The sequence below is a fragment of the Lithobates pipiens genome, unplaced genomic scaffold (assembly GCF_037356315.1).
Source record: "Lithobates pipiens isolate NorthernLeopardFrog02 unplaced genomic scaffold, aLitPip1_a1.2 Scaffold_18, whole genome shotgun sequence".
Taxonomy (NCBI): Eukaryota; Metazoa; Chordata; class Amphibia; order Anura; family Ranidae; genus Lithobates; species Lithobates pipiens.
This window is the reverse complement of record NW_027507758.1, coordinates 214,732,427-214,751,740: the sequence shown is the minus strand read 5'-3', so window position 1 is coordinate 214,751,740 and position 19,314 is coordinate 214,732,427.

The window sequence follows — 19,314 nt, the reverse complement described above, 5'->3', positions numbered from 1 at the left end:
CAGAGTAATTTATTATAGAGTCTGGAAGGCATATGTTTCCTGGTGTGAATCCAGGGGTTGGTGTCCTAGAAAGTATGTCAGAGGTAGAATCCTTGCCTTTATGCAGATGGCGTTAGAGATGAAACTGGTCTTGAGTAATATCAGGGGCCAAGTCTTGGCCTTATCAGTATTGTTTCAACGTTCGCTTGCTTCGCATTCTTTGGTCTGAAGCTTTATACAGGGGGTCCACTGGTTAGAACACCCCTGAACCCTTGGGACTTGAATTTAGTTCTATCGGCGTTACAGAAACAGCCGATACAATATTCCTTTAGTTCTTTTGACAAGAAAGTAGTTTTTCTGGTTGCCATTTCTTCTGGGGTATCAGAGTTGGCCGCTCTTTCTTGTAAAGAGTCATATTTAATCATTCACAAGGATAGAGTAGTATTGTGTCCTCATCCTAGCTTTCTGCCAAAGGTGGTTTCAGGTTTTCCAGAACCCTGTTCTAAGGAAGAAAAGTCACTACATTCTTCGGATGTAGTGAGAGCAGTCAAAATCTATTTGAAGGTGACTGCTCAGGTCCGCAAAACAGATGTTTTGTTTGTGTTGCCTGAAGGTCCTAGGAAAGGACAGGCAGTGCCGAAATCCACTATTGCCAAATGGTTTTGGCAAGTAATTATTGAATGAATGAATGAATGAAATACTTGTATAGCGCACAATGCGAACTGAATCGCCTCTAGGCGCTGTGGCGAGCTTTGATCATCTGCTAAAAGAGGAAGGTCTTGAGTTTTTTCCTAAAAGCCAGGTGATTTTCTTCCAGGCGGATGTTGATTGGTAGAGCATTCCATAGCCGAGGCCCTTGGACAGCGAATCTCCGATCACCCTTGGATTTATACCGGGCTTTGGGCACGAGGAGGAGGTTTTTGTTGGCTGATCGAAGACTGCGGTTTGGTGTGTAATGATTTATTTTCTCCATTAGGTATTGCGGAGCTTCTCTATGCACGCATTTGTGGGTGAGGCAAAGGGTCTTGAACGTGATCCGATTTTTTACGGTTAGCCAATGTAAGCTCCTCAGTGAAGGAGAAATGGATTCCCAGGGTTTTTTTCCTGTTATCAGCCTTGCCGCCGTGTTTTGGATCAGTTGTAATCGCGCAAGTTGATATTGTGGTAATCCTATGTAAAGCGAGTTTGCGTAGTCCAGTCCTGAATTAATGATTGTTCCAACTACCACTGCTTTGTCATTCTTTGGGATAAAAGGGATGAGTCTGCGAAGCATGCGCAGCAGATGGTGAGATCGACTGACTACAGATCCTATTTGCGCATCCATTGACATTTGTGCTTCTAAAATAACCCCGAGACTCTTCGCTTTGGTCTTTGGGGAGATAGTCTGCCCAAAGACGGTTGGTGGAGACCAGGAGGTTTTGGTTGCGGGCTTATGATTTGGGTGTAAGATAAGAAGCTCTGTCTTTGATTGGTTCAGCTGGAGGGAGTTGGTGGTCATCCAGTCCTCTATTGATTTGAGGCAGTTTTCAAGTTGTTGTTGGTGATCTTTTTTTCCATTGATCCGGAAATAAAGTTGCGTGTCGTCAGCGTAAGAGTGGAAGCAGAGATCTGAGCATCTGATGATTTGAAAGAGTGGGCGAATGTAAATGTTGAAGAGAACGGGTGACAACGGAGAGCCTTGAGGGACTCCGCAGGTGACTGCCCGAGTTTCGGAGAGGAAGTTTCCTAGTTTCACTGTCTGTGACCGATTTCCTAGGAAGGACGCGAACCATTGGAGATCTATGTTTTGGACTCCGGCTACTTCTGTGAGGCGGACAAGTAGAGTATTGTGATCTACTGTATCAAACGCTGCACTTAGGTCTAGCAGTACGAGGAGACATGGCTCTCCGTCATCTGCTGCTTCGAGGGCGTCATCCCAAATCTTGAGGAGAGCTGTTTCTGTTCCATGACCCGGGCGGAAGCCTGATTGCAGCGGGTCCAGGAGTTTGTGAGTATCCAGGTGAAGTTGTAGCTGATGTACTACAGCTTTCTCTATGATCTTAGAAATGGTGTTGAGGCTTGTAATCGGCCTACGGTTGTTTGGATCCTGAGGGTCCAGGTTTGGTTTCTTGAGTAGAGGTTTGACGATGCCTTGTTTGAGGATGCTGGGAACAATCCCTTCGTGGAATGATCGGTTTATGAGGTGGGTTATGGTTGGAGCCACGATGTCGGAGCATTCTTTCAGTAGTTTTGTGGGGATGATGTCAATAGGTGAGGTACTGTCACGCAGTTTATTAATGATGTTTTTTGCGGTGTCTACGGTAATTGGGGATAGTGAAAATTTTGGCGGTTGCGGTTATTCAAGCTTATGGTTTGAAGAGGAAAGTTCTACCTTTTCAAATCAAAGCACACTCCATCAGGGCTGTTAGTGCTTTGTGGGCAGTGCACCATCAAGCCGCCATGGCTCAAATCTGCAAGGCCGCAACTTGGTCTTCAGTCCATACATTCACCAGATTCTATCAGGTGGATGTAAGAAGACATGAGCATATCGCCTCTGGGTGTACTGCAGGCAGCAGTATAGGTCCTCAGGTATGATTCTTTTGATACTCATATGATACTTTTGTTTGTGTCCTCTCCCCTCAGGTGGCATTGCTCTGGGACATCCCATACAGTAATTACTGTGGCTCTTTGTCCCATGATGTACGATAATGAAAATAGGATTTTTATAACAGCTTACCTGTAAAAATCCTTTTCTTGGAGTACATCACGGGACACAGGGCCCCCCCCCCCCCCTCTTTGGTCACATGTGTATTGCTTTTCTACAAAACTGAGGTACTCCTAGTAAGGGGAGGGGTTATATGGGGAATTGAACTTCCTCTCTAGGGTATGCCAGTGTCCATCACCTGAAGGTGCCATATAACCCATACAGTAATTACTGTGGATCTGTGTCCCGTGATGTACTCCAAGAAAAGGATTTTACAGTTAAGCTGTTATAAAAATCCTATTTTTGTGTGTCGGACTTGTGTACACAGGCTCAGACTTTCCGACAACAAGTTTTGTTGTCTGAAAATTTGAAAACCCGCTCTCAAACCATTTGTGTGCGGAAATTCCGACAGCTAATGTTTGATGGAGCATACACACGGTTGGACTTTCCGACAACAAGCTCACATCGAACATGACAGTGTTTCAGGGTCATCAGTGCCATAATTGAAATAGAAATTTCCAGCAGGGTCATCAGTATCATCATTGGAGTTACCAGCAAGGTCATCAGGAGTTGTAGATGAGGGAGAAGACGACAAGGAAATTATAGAACTGGTAGGGGTACCTTTCAAGAAGAATTCTGTTAAGGTGCTCTGCTTTATAATTTTCTTTTTTCTTTTCTTTTCTTTTTTTCGTCATAAATTTCACAATAACATTGCATAAGTTCCTTCATCTGCCGTTCCACTTGAGAGAACCTTTCAACATTTGGATCCATACTCTCTAATTGTAATAAAGCTGCATTCACTTTTGAGAACATGCCAGCTAACCCCCTGTCTGTGAACTTCTTTTGTAATTATTCTATTGTTTCTTCCTTTTCTTCCTCTTATTATTCTAAGTGCTGCTGTGCTTTGAACTCTATTAAATAAGTCTTCATTACTTAGCTCTCCCTCAACAAATTCCACGAATTCTTTAATATCGGTCCACTTCAACATCTAAGTCGAGCATGTTAGCAACTTGCACACTTTTTTGATTTACAGTATAACATCAACATCTGTTTCATTATTATTATTATTATTATTATACAGGTTTTATATAGTGCCAACAGTTTGCTCAGCACTTTACAACATGAGGGCAAACATTACAGTTACATTACAATTTGGTACAAGAGGAATCAGAGGGCCCTGCTCGTTAGAGCTTACAATCTAAAAAGGAAGGGTCAATTGATACAAAAGGTAATAGCTGTGGGGGGATGAGCTGATGGAGGAAGTAAAACAGTGTTAGTTAGAAGCAGGATAGGCTTCTTTGAAGAGAAGGGTTTTCAGGGATCGTCTAAAGATGGATAGATTAGGGCACAGTTGGACAGATTGGGGTAGGGAGTTCCAAAGGATGGGAGAAGCTCTGGAGAAATCCTGGAGGCGTGCATGGGAGGAGGTGACAAGGGAGCTAGAGAGCAGGAGGTCTTGGGATGACCGAAAAGAGCGGCTTGGTTGGTATTTTGGGAGTGGGACTAGGTTAATGAGGTAACTAGGGGCAGAGTTATGGATGGCTTTGTAAATTATTGTCAGTACTTTGAATATTCTTTGGGTGAATGGAAGCCAGTGGAGGGATTGGCAGAAAGGGGTGGAGGACACTGAATGGCTGGTAAGGTGGATGAGTCTGGCAGCAGAATTCGTTATGGACTGAAGGGGGGATAGTCTATGTAAAGGTAATCCAATGAGGAGGGAGTTGCAGTAGTCGAGGCGAGAGATGACCAGTGTCAGGTCACCTTGAGGCGAGGTGACAGATGCACACCGTAGGGATCAGGAGTGCACCGCAAGGTTGTGGACCCTACGGCTGACTGCTGCGGACTGGAGACAGGTCCCACCGGGGTTAGAGCATAAGATTCCCTGGGGCGCGGAGTCTAAGAGCCAGCAGGTGTTCACCAGAGCCTCGAGTGGTGAGGATGGACTTGGCTGCAACTGGCTCCAGGTCACGACCCCCAGGGTCCCCCAGCTCACACCCACAGTAGGCAACAGGAGGATAGGGATGGTGAGGGACAAAGCCAAGGTCGGGGCCACAAGCAGACAAGAATAGTCGGGGACACGCCAAAAGGTCAGGATCACAGTCAAACAGGGATAGTCAAAGACACGCCAAAGTCGGTAACGGAAAACAGTAGACGAGCACACAGCAGGTAACAGGAAGCTAACACACAAAGGAATACACAATGGTTGATCAGAACTGATGGCCTGCAGTGCACAGGTTAATATAGGGCTCCCTGATAGGGCCTGGGGTGGAGCCATGCTTAGAGGAGAGGTTATAAAAACCACCAGGTGGAAGTGGCTGGTCTCTTAGTCTGAACACATGAGGGGAGGTAAGCAAACACAGGAAGATTACTGCATAACCATGACAACCAGGGAGTGAATTAGAAGCTTGGTGGTGTCATTGGTTAAAAAGGGGCGTATTCTGGAAATGTTTCGGAGGCTAAGGCGGCATGATTTGGACAGGGCTTGTATGTGGTCATAAAAGGACAGTTCGGAGTCTAAGGTTATACCTAGCACCCTGCATGTGGGGACGGACTGATAGATGTCCCATTGATCTTGACAGAGATGTCAGGCGAAGGGGCACGTGGGGGAGGAAATATTAAGAGCTCGGTTTTAGATAGATTAAGTTTGAGAAAGTGGTGTGACATACAGGCTGATAAGTCTGTTAGTAGATCAGTGATGCGTGAGGAGATTGATGGGGTGAGCTGAGGGGCAGAGAGATAGATTTGGGTGTCATCAGCATATAAATGGTAGTGAAAGCCATGGGAGGCTATCAGCTGACCCAGGGAGGACAGGTAGATCGAGAATAGTAGAAGTCCAAGGACAGAACCTTGGGGGACCCCAACGTAAAGGGGAGTTGAAGAAGAGGAAGTGGAGTTGTAAGTGACACTGAAGGTGCAATGAGATAGGTAAGATTCAAACCAACGGAGAGTGCAGCCATGGAGACCAAGCAAATTTAGTTTTTTGAGGAGGAGGGGGTGGTCAACTGTATCAAAGGCAGCAGAAAGGTCCAAGAGTAAGAGTATGGAATAATGACTGTTGGTTTTGGCTGTTAGTGAGTCGTTTATGAGTTTTAGGAGGGTAGTTTCTGTGGAGTGCTGTGGGCAAAATCCAGACTGAAGGGGATCAAGAAGGTTATTTTCAATGAGGTGGTTGCTCAGTCGGTTGTAGACTAAACGTTCAAGGAGTTTGGAGGCAAAAGGGAGTAAAGAGATGGGTCTTAAAGAGGAGCTGCACCTAAAAAAAAAATATTAAAAGCCAGCAGCTACTAATATTGCAGCTGCTGACTTTTAATAATATCACACTTACCTGTCCCAGGTTCCAGCGATGTCGGCGGCAGATGACGAGCGATCGCTCGTCTCGCTGCAGCCACCGCCGCCATCCTCTGTCAGGGAATCGGGAAGTGAAGCATGAGGGCTTCACTGCCCGGTTCCCTACTGCGCATGCGCGAGTCGCGCTGCGCTGGTTCCCCGCTGTGTCTCTGGGAACTGTGTGTTTCCCAGAACACAACGGGGGGGGCGGAGCGATGCGGGGGTCTGCGGCGGTCTGGCCGGAAGTGGGTGCAGTTACCTGGATTATCCAGGTAACTGCACCCCCCTCCCCCCGAAAGGTGCCGATTGTGGCACGGGGGGGGGGAGGGATAATACTAGCGGAACTTCCCCTTTAGGGTGAAGAACCGCTTTAAGTTGTTAAGATTGGTGGGGTCTGAGGCCTTTTTTGGTATGGGAGTGACTAGTGCATGTTTTAGAGCAGGGATATGCAAATAGCGGACCTCCAGCTGTTGCAGAACTACAAACCCCATGAGGCATAGCAAGACTCTGACAGCCACAAGCATGAAACCCAAATGCAGAGGCATGATGGGACTTGTAGTTTTGCAACAGCTGGAGATCCGCTAATTGCAGATGCCTGTTTTAGAGGGTTGGGGAAGATGCCAGTAGAGTGAGAGGTTGAAGATATGAGTTAACCAGTTCCCGACCAGCGCACGCCGATGTACGTCAGCAGAATGGCACGGGCAGGCATATTGGCGTACAGGTACGTCCAATCTTTAATGCCGCCTTGCCATCGCGAATGCGCCGGCAGCGGCACGCTCGCTGGTCGGGACTCCCGTGAGTCCGGTCGCGGGTCCCGTGGACTCGATCACCGCGGGCATACCCGCGATCGTGTCACGGGGCGGCTGAACGGAGAGATGCCGTTGTAAACAGCATCTGCCATTCTGCCTAGCAACAAGTGACGCTGATCTCTGCTCCATGTGATTGGAGCAGAGATCAGTGTTCACTAAATGAAAGCCCAGCCCCCACAGTTAGTAACACGCCCCTAGGAATACTTAACCCAAAAATGTGTCAAAAATGTCCGATGTGTCCACCATAATGTCGCAGTCACAATAAAAATCGCTGATCGCCACCATTACTAGTAAAAAAAAATATTAATAAAAATGCCATGAAACTGTCCCCTATTTTGTAAACGCTATAACTTTTGCGCAAACCAATCAATAATCGCTTATTGCGATTTTATTTACCAAAAATATGTAGAAGAATACGTATCGGCCTAAACTGAGGGAAATTTTTATTTTTTTTATATTTTTTTAGGGATATTTATTATAACAAAAAGTTAAAAATAATGCGTTTTTTTCAAAATTTACGCTCCATTTTTGTTTATAGCGCAAAAATTAAAACTGCAGGGGTGATCAAATACCACCAAAAGAAAGCTCTATTTGTGGGAAAAAAAAGACGTCAATTTTGTTTGGGAGCCATGTCGCATTACCGTGCCATTGTTAGTTAAAGCGACGCAGTACAGAATCGCAAAAAGTAGTCTGGTCTTTGGCCAGCAAAATGGTCCGGAGCTGAAGTGGTTAAGGAGTGTAGGATTGAGTCAGATTGTGACCCTAGTATTTGAGAAGGAACAGGGTCCAGGGGGCAGGAGGTTAGGTGGGCATTGGAAAAATGTTTAGTGACTTCCTCTATAGTAGCTGGGTTAAAAGAGGAAAGTATTGATTGTGCAGGAGGACAAGGAGTGTAAGGTGAGGGAGATGTCTGTAGAGCGGAGATCTCAAGACAAATCGTCTCAATCTTATTTTTGAAGTGATAAGCAATCTCCTGGGTAGTGAATAAGTTAGTGGGTGGGGGTAATGGAGAACGAAGTAGAGTGGTAAAGGTAGTTGACGGGGACTGCGTGGGAGGGTTTAATGAGAGTGACAAAGTAGGTCTGTTTGGCAGTGTGCAGGCAGGAATGGTATTTTTGGAGGGCAGATTTATATTGGCTGAAATCTTGCTGTGACTTAGTTTTACGCCACAGACGCTCAAGAGCACAGCTACGTTTTTTGAGGCTTCTGGTATTGTCTGTCTGCCAGGGTTGTAGTGGTCGGGGCCTGATTCTGTGCATAGTGAGGGGAGCAAAGGTATCCAGGGTGGATGACAGTGAACTGTTGTAGACAGAAGTAGCCAAGTTGGGGCAGGACAAGGATGAGATTTTGTCATAGAGACAATCTGTAGCAGAAAAAAGAAGAGGAGGGTTAAAATGGCGAAGGTTTCTACGGGTAATAGTTTGGTAGTTGGAAGACAAGGAGGAGGCAGACAAGGAGAGAGTGAAACTAATAAAGTGGGGATCAGATAGAGGCAAAGGAATATTGGAGAGGGTGTGCAGAGTGCATAGGTAGGAAAATATGAGGTCAAGGCAGTTGCCAACAGAGTGAGTGGAAGCACTTGTTCATTGTTTTAGATCAAAAGAGGAGGTTAGGCTCAGAAGCTAAAGCCGCGTACACACGGGCGGACTGTCTGGCCAACTTAGTCCGTCGAAACACATTTCAGCGGACAGTCCGCTCGTGTGTGGGCTTCAGGGACTTTTTCAGCGTGCAGTCTGGCGGACTAAGTATTTCGGAATTTCCGTAATATTGTCCGTCAGACTTTGGTTTCAGCGGACAATCCGCTCGTCAGTAGGCTAGTCGGACAGGCTAAGTATGACGCATGCCCAGAAAGGATTTACAGGGCGGAAGCGCTCGGTCTTGTAAAACTAGTGTTCGTATTGAAGCTAGCATATTCGTCATGCTGCTAATTTTGTGTTTTTTTAATATAGCCCATTCTTTTCTTCTTCATAATGCAAGAAAAGTGAAGTAGCTTTGCTGCTTATATTCACACAGAGTTATCACAAATGTTTTTATTCATCCTCATCCTATGATTAATATTCCAATTTGAGAAAAATAGAAAAAAAAATATATATATATATATATATATATATATATATATATATATAAAATTATAATTTATCTATTACTATATATTTTTGGAACTACTATTGTCAGTTTAAAATTATTTATTTATTTATTTATTTATTTATTGTGGGGGGGGGTTTAAACAAGATGTACTTGCGTTTTTTTTGGCCAAGCAGACTATGTAAGTAGAGATAGATAGATAGATAGATAGATAGATAGATAGATAGATAGATAGATAGATAGATACCCAAACCAGCATTTTAGCTTACACATGATTGAATGTTCAAAATCAGCAGAGCTTCCCCTCATTTCAAATGTTAGCCTCAAATTTACAGCGACTGCACTTCCAAGTGCACTTGCAGTGCTTTAAAAATTGCACTTGAAGTTAGCATATTTATATTAACATGAACGTGTGTTTTGTAAATAACCCCCATAGTCTTTTGACATGTACCTGCCTACTCACAAATAAACTCTGTTTTTTTAAGCCAAAATAACAAAAAAAAACATACAATATTTTTGGAAATAATAAATATTTATTTTTCGTCTGTACAAAACAAAATCAAGAGGGAGGCAACACTGGAGACAATTTTGAAGTTTGTGAAGCCTTTTGTCCCCCAGGCACACATCAAGTGAGTGGCCACCAAAGTTCAGAACCTGTGTAACATGAAAATAGGGAGCACAACCAGGTCCTAGAATCCCACAGACCAGGAACAGCAGCAGATGAGATCTATGTCCCCAGACTGTGGTACTACAACAGCCTGCGTCTTCTGTCAGAGCAGACTGAAGCCAGGCAGTCACTTCCGAATCTTCCGTCTAGCCTTCCCTCCACGCTTCGCTGGAGGCTGTGCCTCTGGTGGTGGACTGGTGGTAGGAGGAGGAGGAGGAGCAGTAGGGTCTGTGTTGTACAGTCTGGTGGTCGTGTTAGCTCACCCTTCAGACCCCGTTGAATAGTGTCAAAAAGAATCGATTCGCACAAGTTGCGCTGTCCCTTCTCCATTTCAAGCAACTTGCTTGCCAAATATGTAGCGTAGGCCTCCTCAGGATTGGGGGGTTTACTCAGCACTTGGGTGGCTTGGCGTATAAGTGCCAATGACTCCTCCTCTGTCTGCGTCATCCTCCTGGGCCTTTTGCTGGCTAGGCGGAGGGGAGGGACCTGACTTTCGGTCCGAATCCTGCTGGGCCCAGCTAGCTCCTGCGTGTGGCTGGTCTCCTCCTCCATACCACTGGTCCCGGCCTCCTCCTGGGTGAGCTCATCCTGTGTAAAAAATAAAGAAATAAAATATGTCTATATTTTGAAATCATCAATCACTGACAATTTTACAGTTCTCACTTGCAAATACATTTGTCTTGAAATACAAAAGGCTATCATTTTGACACCAACATTTTTCCATCAGTTCACCAAGATTTGAGCCACATTTGTGGAAACTACTGTATCCTTATATCTAATTTAATTTGTGATTAATATTTGAGCAATCCTAACTTTAGAAACTAAAATATACCTGGCTCCAGCTGGGCGCATCAACTTTGTCCAGCAAGGAAGGGTCTGGATCTTCCTGGGGTGGCTCACCTGAGGTGGAGGGAAGGGTGGAGGGAAGGGTAGACGGAAGAGTGGAAAGTGACTGCCTGGCTTCTGACGTGTCATCCAGAAAACGCAGCCTGTCGTAATACCACAGCTTAGGTACATAGATCTGATCTGCTGCTGCTCCTGATAATTGGGAGTCTAGGACCTTTTTGCGCTCCCGCCTATACACGTTACGCAGGTTCTGAATTTTGGAGCTCACAAAGTTAATGTCTGCCTGGGGGAGTCGGGTTTTCACAAACGTCAAAATTGTCCCCAGTGTCTTCCTCCGGCCAGGGCGGCTGGAATATTGTGGGTGCTTGGAATCCCACAGGCTCCTGTGCGACTCTAACATATCTATAAATGTGGAGAGGAAGGCCTCCTCCTTAAAGGGGTCTGGAGTGTACTTTTGCATTTTGATTTCTGAAAAAAAAACAAAAAACATAAATACTAATGTCAGACCAAATGCACACTATTTATATTGTGACAATGTAGGCGAGACACACACTACACCCACACTACCCCCACACACACACTACCACACACACTACCCCCCCACACACACACTACCCCCCATACACCCACCCCCACCCCCACACACACTACCACACACACTACCCCCCCACACACACACTACCCCCCCCACACACACACACACTACCCCCCCATACACCCACCCCCACCCCCACACACACACTATCCCCCCATACACCCACCCCCACCCCCACACACCCACTACCCCCCCATACACCCACCCCCACACTACCCCCCCATACACCCACCCCCACCCCCCCACACACACTACCCCCCCATACACCCACCCCCACACACACACTACCCCCCCCATACACCCACCCCCACACACACACTACCCCCCCATACACCCACCCCCACACTACCCCCCATACACCCACCCCCACACACACACTACCCCCCCCATACACCCACCCCCACCCCCACACACACACTACCCCCCCATACACCCACCCCCACCCCCACACTACCACACAAAACACCAACCCCACTCAACCACCAACCCACATAAAAATCAACTAACCATCCACAAGGTGAAATCCCACTATATACATTCCAAACGCAGGGCTAAAACCCTAGAAATAAAAAGATAACCATCTTACCGTCGCGTGTAGCACTCGCTGCTTCCGTTCGGATCAAACGTACGGCCTCGCGGTAACGCTTTATATACAGCGCATGCGTTCAAGCTCCGCCTGCGTCGCCCACGTTGCCCGCCCCTGACGTTCGGTGTGACCGTATTTCCCCGCCCCTTTTACCCTCGTTCCGCTGTGGGAGATTGATAGATGAAAATGGCGGACGGAATTTCAGTGAGCAGCGCGGAGGAAAGCCCTGAACCCCATGCTTCCGGAGCAAGGAAGAGGTATAAGGCCACAAACATGGCCTTTGAAGAGATGGTGGAGATGGTGGATATACTGAGAAGGGAGGATTACGATGGGGAAAATGGCCCGTATCCCAAACCCAATATCAGGAAAAATTGCATCATGAACACAGTTGTAGAAACTTTGGAAAGCAAATTTGGTGTCCGAAGAGCCAAAGATCAGCTCCGGAAACGATGGTCCGACATCAAATCCAGGGAGCCGGACCAATACCATAGAATCAAAAAGGCCCTGAAAAAAAGTGAGTACTCTGCGCTTATCGTGACGGCCGGACATAATCGCTCGTATAGGTATACGATATATATGTAAATCTGGCGAATTTGATCGTTCGTGTGGTTAATAGTCCATGTAATGAGCGAATATGCTCGTTCGTATATGTGGATGTAAATAGCATGAATTTGTATATGGTGTAAATTTATCTGGTGTTGGATTAGATTTTAATTAGTTATTAATTTTTTTTGTATTGTTCATGATAAACTGAATTGTCACACTCAGTTTAGGATATCTTTGTGTACATGTCTTTATAGCTGCAGCTGTTTCATAAATGTATTCAGTGTAATGTAGTCTAAATAAAAAAAAGAGATAGACAGATAGATAGATAGATAGATAGGTAGATAAAATGCTGGTTCAACATCTGGACTGGGAATCATTTAGTGTAGTTTGGGACATCATAGAACATTTTTTGACATAATCACACACAGGTACTCCAGGGGATGATTCGAGTGTGTCCGTCTGTGAAACTTGGACAAAAGATATAAAGTATCGCAGTTTGGTTAAAGGCTAGGTTCACACTGCTGCAATGTACGAGATTGAATGTGATTTGCACCGCACTGCAGTGCAAATCACATGTGATCTCTGTTTGATGCGATTTCAGCCATACATATAGTATGGCTGAATTCGCATCGCAATCGGGCCCAAACTTGTACATGGCCCTTTTTTTAGTCCACAGCAGAATCGGATCACATGGGTGTTCACACCATGTGGTCCGATTCCTGTCCGAGTTTAAAGATTGCACTGTGGAAGGGGCGTGGCCAAGAGCGGCATGTGAGCGGACGTGTCTCACAGAGCTCCCTGAGTACATCCTGACTACGATCCTTCTCCCGGCCGAACCGGGGCTCGTACCGGGCGCGGAACCGTTCCACCGCCTCGGGGAATCCTGCGGGCATCATCTGGCTCAGTTGCTGGCTCCGGAGCTGCCATGCCGGCCCGCAAGCCGTCGAGGGGAGACGAAGGCCCTGTGCTGAATATCCAAGATGGCGCCGCGTCATCACAGCGCGCACGAGGGGACAGCAAGGAGAAGGGTAAGGCGCTCCCTAAGACTCCTAAAGCCCAGGGGAAAGATATCCTTTATTATGCCCAGAAGTTGAAGGGGGCGGAGAGGCCCCGGGAAGATGTAGAGTTGGATGCCACCACAACAAATGGGGGAACCCTCTGAGCGGGCCCAGCAGGCTGAGGGGGAGCACTATACCCCGGCGATGGAGGTGTTGGAGGAGGAAGACACTGCGGAACAACCCACGCTGGCTGATATTTTGCGAGCGGTGCAGAAATGCACAGCAACGGTACAGACTCTGCAGGAACAATTTGGAAGCCTGAAAGAGGAGGTTGGGCTGATCAGACATGACATGCAGAAAGTTAGGGAGCGCACAACGGCGGTGGAGGGCCGGATCAGCGAAGTGGAAGATAGAATGGTGCCCATGGTCAGGGAATTACAGATCACGGCCAGGGCCGCGAATGCTAATGAGCTTAAGCATGAGGACATTGAGAACCGCTTGAGAAGGAGTAATATCCGCATTGTTGGGTTACCGGAAAAAACGGAGGGTAGGGATCCTACTGACTTTGTGGAGAACTGGTTGGTGGAAGTTTTCGGCCGTGAGGCGTTGTCCCCTTTCTATTCCATCGAACGGGCTCATCGGGTCCCTCCTAGGCCCTTACCTCCGGGCAATCCCCCCCGCACCATGCTAGCTAAGTTGCTTCATTACAAGGACAAGGAAATCATACTGCGTTTGGCCAGGGAGAAGAGGGGTGTTCAATACAACGGGGCAAGGGTCTCCTTTTACCCTGACTTTTCAGCGGAAGTTCAGAGGCGCAGAGCAAAATTTGGGGATGTGAAAAGGAGGCTGCAACGTTTAGGCGCCAAGTACGCCATGCTGTATCCCGCCAAGCTCCGTGTGATTGCAGGAGGGCAGGCTCAATTTTTTGAGTCTGCTACAGAGGCCTCTGCGTGGCTTGAGGTGAATGAGCATCTTTTTCGTCAGGATGGAGTGAACGAGGAGGGGGTGGATTGATCCTGTGACATTTTTGGCTATGGCCCGTGCTGGACATCTTTGCGGATTACAAACCAGTGATTATTTTGATTGAGGACTTTTGCAACTATTGGCTGTTTAGTGGCCGGTAGCATGATCGGCCGGGAGCAGTTTATACAGGACTGAACACTTGGAAGCGCTATTGATGTTATTGAAGAAGGTGCCTTCGTTGCAGGAGCGCACTGTCGATACGGAACCACTGGCCGTGGTATGCCTGTTGCAACATGGACCGGTGAGGGGTTATGTTTATACCCTTAGACTTTTTTTGTTGTTTTTTCAGTTTGGTTTTTTTCTTTCTAGCATTATTCTCGCTCCTGCGGGGGGCGAGGGGTCATCACTATATCATTGTGGAAGAATCACACAGAGGAGTACACCGGGTCAAGCCCAGCAGACAGACTGCCGCATGGTCCCTGGGTGGGGGAGTGGGGGCCTAGATGGTTTTTTTCATTGGGGATGCTGCCTGATTTCTGAACTTCTTCGGGACTGTATATTGTGGTATTCCTTCCATGGAGGTGTGGGTGGTTTTGGGAGGTGTGGGAACTGGGTATGCCGAATGCAGTATACTGTATTTATGGAAGAATTATTCTGTATAGTCCTTTTAACTGATGTGCCGGGATGACATCTATTCCTATATTGTCCTGGAATGTGAGGGGCCTCGGGGATCCCCTGAAACGTACTATGGTTTCCACGGCCATTAGAAAACATATGCCGGGTATCTGTGTGCTGCAGGAGACCCACCTGACCCCGGGAACGGTGTCGTGCCTGGGGTTTGCATGGGTGGGCTGGGCGCATCACTCCACACACACCTCCTACTCCAGGGGGGTGAGTGTGCTGGTGCATCGTGCCCTCGATTTTCAGCTGATGGCATTGGAGGTTGATCAGGAGGGGAAATATGTATTTTTGATGTGTAGAGTGTCCCGTTTGCAATTCATTCTTGCTGCGGTGTATGTGCCCCCTCCGTTTAGTCCCCCGGTTCTCCGTGCCCTATTGACTTTTTTGCTAAATAACCCGGGGACCCCTATGGTGTTGGTGGGTGATCTTAATGGTGTCCTAGACCTTGGCCTGGATAGACACCCTCCCCCTCCGGGGGGTGGGGGTGTGCATTCCACGTCTTTGGCTAGATTCCTGGGGGAGGTGGGCTGGATGGACCCGTGGAGGCTCAGGAACCCTACCGAGCGGCAGTTCTCATGCTTTTCCAAGACGCATTTTTCTTTGTCTAGGATTGACATGTGTTTGTGCTCGGATGCAGCGTTCCAACATGTGGAAAAAGTGCAGTATTTGACTAGAAGTATCTCTGATCATTCCCCCTTGCTAGTTCACATAACGGTCAACCCGGCTTCTACTTTACAGAGGGCCCCATGGAAACTTAATGCTTTTTGGTTACATCTTCTTCCTCCCACTAACACTCTTGCAGCGGACATAGAGGCCTACTGGCAGAGACATGAGGCATTTGTAGACACGAACGCTGCCTGGGACGCTTTTAAAGCCTTCCTACGGGGGCTGTTCATAACTGAGGTCAATGCCATTAAACGTGCTACGTCTGCCCAGAGGGATCAAGCGGACCAGTTGGTTAGACGACTGGAGGCGGAATATATTGCTGGCTCGGGAGGGACCACTCGGGAGGCCTGGGTAGCTGCACAGGATGCTATTAATAGGATGGATGCCTCCAAGGCGAATCAAAAGAGATTTTTTAATAGGCTGGCTTTTTTTGAGGAGGGGGAGCAGACGGGCACGCTGCTGGCGACGCTGGTGCACTCTCAACGGTCCTCCCCATCTATTGGGGCTGTGCGTGGCAGGTTGGGCAGGCTGGTTAACACTCCGGATTTGGTGATGAGCGAGTTGGTAGGCTTCTACTCGGAACTCTATGAGTCCAAGTCGACACGTAATGTGGCTGAAGTTCGGGAATTTCTACGGGGGATAGAGCTACCGAGTTTGGCGGATTCCCAGGTGGAGTTTCTTGAGGAGCCTATTACACTAGAGGAGATGTTGTTGGCTGCCAACTCGTTCCCTAACTCTAAAGCCCCGGGGGATGACGGCATCCCAATAGAGGTGTATAAACAGTTTGGGGAAGTACTTCTGCCCCAACTGCTCCGTACCCTGAATTTGGCCAGGGAATCCCGCTGCCTTCCTGAGTCCATGAGAAGAGCCAGTATTGTGCTGCTTCTTAAGCCTGGGAAAGATCCGCTGGATCCCGGTTCGTATAGGCCGATCTCGCTGCTACAGAATGATATCAAGATCCTTGCTAAAGTGCTGGCTCGGAGATTGAACACGGTGATCGCCTCCCTCATTCACCCGGACCAATCGGGTTTTATACCTGAGCGGTCTACGGCAATTAACCTTCGTCGTTTGTTTCTTAATGTGCAGTCCCGGGCTGATAATATGGGGGACAGGGCATTGCTGTCGCTCGACGCCCATAAGGCTTTCGATAGCATTGAATGGGGATATTTGTGGGCGACTCTCGAGCGGTTTGGGTTTGGGCCTGGCTTTTTGTCCTGGGTACAGCTACTGTATAATTCCCCATCGGCGGTCATCAGGGAGGCGGGGAGGGTGTCAACTCCTTTTCCCTTATTTAGGGGAACCAGGCAGGGGTGCCCTCTGTCGCCTCTGCTGTTTGCTCTTGCCATAGAGCCTATGGCTGTTCTGGTGAGAAGCAACCCCTTGATAACGGGTTTTAAATATGGGCAGTTACATGAAAAACTGATGCTATATGCAGATGACGCTATGTTGTTCCTAGGGGATACTTCTGGTTCTTTGGTTGAGGCTATGAGAGTGGTTCGGCACTTCGGGTCTTTTTCGGGTCTGGTGATTAATTGGACCAAATCACATCTTATGTTGCTAGATGCTCCCTCCCCTCGGGATCCTACGCGGTATGATATTCCAGTCGCTGATAAATTCAAATACTTGGGGATATGGGTCACCCCGCGACCTTGTGACTATTTATCACTGAACCTTTCCCCGTTGCTGAGCAGGATCAGAGATAAAGCGAAAGTGTGGGCTAAATTGAAGATGTCACTGGTGGGCAGGGTGAACCTTATTAAAATGATTTTTATGCCACAATTACTATATATCTTACATAACACTCCCATGGTGATCCCGCTTAAATTATTTAGAATTATTAACTCCTTATTCAGATCATTTATCTGGCTTAACAAACCTCCTAGGATACGTCTGGAGCAGCTTCAGAAGCCGAAGGAGGTGGGGGGGCTGGCTCTGCCCAACCCATGGCTGTATTACATAGCGGCTCAATTGCAGCATATTGCCCGCTCCGTGGTGAATAGCCGGGAGGTGGGGGAGGGGGTGGAGAATCCAGCCGCTGCCCTTCTGAGCCATGGCACGGGGTCGGATGGAGTGGTGGCGGGTTTGGAGACTCTTTCGTTCGCCAAGTCTAACAGACTCTTTCCAACGTTTGCCCTAATTCAAAAAATATGGAATAAAACACGCCAATTGCAGAATGTGGAGGGCTTTACGGAGTATAGCCCGATATGGCATAATCGGTACTATGGGGAGATGGTCGGTTTGACTTGTGCTGAACGCTGGAGGCGCTGTGGAGTGACTCTTATGTCGCAAATTTTTTCTGGGGGATCACTGCTCTCTTTTGCAGTATTAAGGGAAAGATATGGCGTCCCTCAGGGTATGTACTTTTATTATTTGCAATTGAGCCACGCTGTCAAGGCTCAAGCTGGAAACAATCCCTGGAGGCAATCCCCTACCCCAATTTTTCGGTTTGTGACTGAAGTTACCAGCTTTAAAGGTTTTATATCCAGTTCTTATAACATGTTACTGAATGCATCTATGCCGGGTTTCCCCGCCAGGGTGATTGCCTCCTGGGAGAGGGATGTGGGAGTGTTTGAGGAGGACCAATGGGCGGAAGCCTTACAGGCAATACAAGGCTGCTCATTGAACACGGCACAGCGCTTATCGCAACTATATATTGTTATGAGGGTGCACCGAACACCAGCTAGACTGTATAGGATGGGGATTGGGGAAGGTGACCTTTGTACCAGATGTGCCAGGGATAGGGGGGATCTCATACATTTACTTTGGCGTTGTCCCAAATTACATCTATACTGGTCGGGGGTCATTGCTACTCTTAACGGGGCCTTCCAGGTGCGGATTCCACAGGATCCGAAGGTGTGCCTTTTGGGCGTGCTGGACGATCCCTCGTTGGGGCCGCCGGTTAGGGAGGCCCTGGGGAGAGCTCTTTTTCAGGCGCGCAAACTCATACTTCAACACTGGAGAGCGAGCGACCCTCCGAGGTTGAAGGAATGGATAACTCAGATGGGGAATGTATTGAGTATGGAAAAGTACATTTACCAACACCGAGGCCGGGCGGGACGCTTTGAGAGATTGTGGGGACCATGGCTTGATACTCCCGGGCTGTCGCCCCTGGAGCTGGTTATGGGACGGCTGCTTAGTTAAGATTTTGCCCTATATTTGTGGTATCATGATTGATTAATGGGATATTCACTACCTCCTGCGACATGTGACTATGCTAGGTAATAGATGTCTTTCTGTGTGAGTTGTTTGAATATGTATTTCTTTTTGTGGTTTATGTGATGACCTGTGTATGTTTTTGTGTGTTAATAAAATCCGTTTTGAATAAAAAAAAAAAAAAAAGATTGCACTGTGATATGAGAAATAATTTGGAGGTGCCAATAAAACTTTACACTGACACTCCCAGCAGGTCACATAGGGCAGTGTGAACTGCCTCCGGGAGGCATGCGATGCGTGAAACCACAGTAGATTTGCAGCGTTCGCACATCGCAGCAGTCTGAACACAGTCTAACTAAAAAAATGTCATTTTAATGATGTATTAAACTAGGATCTTGTAATAACCAGCTAATAATTGTACACCACTCCAAACCAATGTTTCATATTCCAATTTCTGAACTCAAATATCACTGTGCTTAAAAGTATACCTTTTTTTTTTTGTTTTTTTCATTCTCATAGGGGAACAAAGACTCAGACAAGAGGCGGAGTAGCCCAGGACCCCCCGACCTCACCAGCCTGATTGGGCAGTTAGCCCAAGCCCAGTGTCCGAGATGGAGCAGCCCAGCCCAGTGTCAGAGCTGGAGCAGCCCAGCCCAGGGCTAGATGTGGAGGAGGAAGAGGTGGTGGAGATACGCACCCCACAAAGTGAGTGTCTGACAACCCAGCTTAA